Source organism: Danio rerio, chromosome 22 (assembly GCF_049306965.1).
Source record: "Danio rerio strain Tuebingen ecotype United States chromosome 22, GRCz12tu, whole genome shotgun sequence".
NCBI classification, from domain to species: Eukaryota; Metazoa; Chordata; class Actinopteri; order Cypriniformes; family Danionidae; genus Danio; species Danio rerio.
The window spans coordinates 33,422,501-33,424,454 of record NC_133197.1 but is presented as its reverse complement, the minus strand read 5'-3'; the positions used below and the strand labels follow the sequence as shown (position 1 = coordinate 33,424,454).

General features: G+C 35.8%; 1 protein-coding gene across 3 annotated transcripts in view; it reads left to right on the top strand.

Annotated features, from left to right (window-relative positions):
* Nucleotides 1–602: 602 nt before the first annotated feature.
* The window catches only part of slc6a6b (solute carrier family 6 member 6b), a 38,085-nt gene continuing 36,733 nt past the window's right edge, over nucleotides 603–1,954 (top strand). For 2 of the 3 annotated variants that reach the window (XR_012397484.1, XM_073936681.1), the window contains exon 1: nucleotides 603–785. The gene's annotated coding sequence lies outside the window, so the exon portion shown is untranslated. 3 annotated transcript variants of the gene reach the window in all.

Here is a 1,954-nt window from a genome sequence, read left to right as displayed (position 1 = left end):
CATTTTCCAAAATTGAGATATTTGCATTATCTGGAAGCTCCTAGATAAGTTTTCCATTGAAATGTGGTAGAGTTGGACAATATTTGGCTGTGATAAAATTTTTAAAAGAATGAGAAAATCACCTTTAAAGTTGTCCAAATTAAGCTCTTAGCAATGCATATTAATGATAAAAAATGCAATTGTACATATTTACAATGGAAACTGTACAAATTATATTCATGGAACATGATTTTTACTCAAAATTATAATTATTCTAGCATAAAAATATATAATTTTGACTCATACAATGTACTTTTGGCTATTGACAAAAATATAGCTGTGCAACTTTTTCTTTTTACTTTTTATTCTGTTCTTTTTATCATTAATCATATATTTATTTAAGTCAATTATATATCTGCACCATGTCTGTCTTTTCTATGAATTCTTTACCTGAATTCGCCTTTTATACGTGTATTACAAAGAGTTTTCTTGAGGCAGAAACCTTAGGATGCAGCGCCACTGTTAGCCGGCGGCAGCGCTGTGGAGCGCAGACTGACAGACGAGGCGCGCTTTTCTGAACACAGGAAGCGGCCGCTTTAAGAAGACGCGCTGCTGCTGCGAATGGGAGGCAGGCCGGTGTTTTTCCACAACTGATGTCTAATGGTCACCCATGTTGAGAGACAAAGGTCAGAAAAAAAGCTCATAAACTAAATTTACCGCTGCTGCTGTTATTCAGCAGCCAGCCACCGCACAATACAGAAGGGACAAGACCGTTTCAAAGGAATTAAAGGAAATAAACAGTAAAGGTAAGGCTATTTTAACTGCTCTTTTTATTGAGACTAATACACAGATGCGAGAACAAATACGCTTTTAGTTTGTTTTTTTTTTGCTCATTTAAGAATGTTTCCAGGCATCACTCAAGGAATTAAAACATCTTGTTTTAGTTGTCATTACATGCTCAAGTGAGTTTGACAAGACATTCAGGAAGTACTTAAACAGTTTATATATATATTTGTCACGTTATGATTTTAAACTCCTATAAAAAAACTGCAATACTGCATTATATATATATATATATATATATATATATATATATATATATATATATATATATATATATATATATATATATATATATATTTATATATATAGGTGTCATTTATTTTACAATGATTTGACAGCCCATTTAAATCCACAAGGAGAAAGAGCTCATGCGTTAGTGTTGATGCTGTCACTTGTCATTGAGTTTCTCGCACTCCCACCCCAGATAAATATAACCGAATGCTGACTGCATGGAGTTAAGAATAGACAGCTTGACGGAAACCAGTATCACCGAGGGCTTTAAAACACTGAGATATTCACCTCAGAAGAGCGAAAAAACGGATTTGATACACATTTGATACTACAAACTAGCAATTCAAGTTCACACATATGCAGATTCACAGAGAATCGCGTCAACAACCTGTTGTTGCGTTTTGAAGAAAAAAAGCGAATTTTGGAAAAATGTTTGCAATTCTGACGCTTCTTGAAAGTAGTCGGATGCTGGTTTTGTGACGTTGGTCTTGCACGCGGTTCACGCAAGGACGCGTTCAGATCAGAAGTGAAACGAAACGGAACTGGCGTTTAAAATGTTATGAGGCGTTTACCTAAGTGATGATAATAATAACGTAATGTTTTCCCGTGTAAACCCCCACCAGAATGTTGTCGGTGTTTGTCTCTAAGATTCTCGTATAAACGCCGTTACCAAGTAAATAAATAAACAAATAAATAAAAACTCGTCACACCTGCGTTCATTATCCGTGTGAACGTCTCTAAAAAGCATAATTTAACACTTAGTGCTAAACCAGCAGGATGCTTTTCGCTTGGACCAGCATCCTAACAGAGATGAACTGTCAGAAATTACACCGCGAGGAAGTCTCTCTCGCAGACAAGTTCACCTCGTCTTGTTCCCTACTTAGGGTTATGCGGAAGTCAG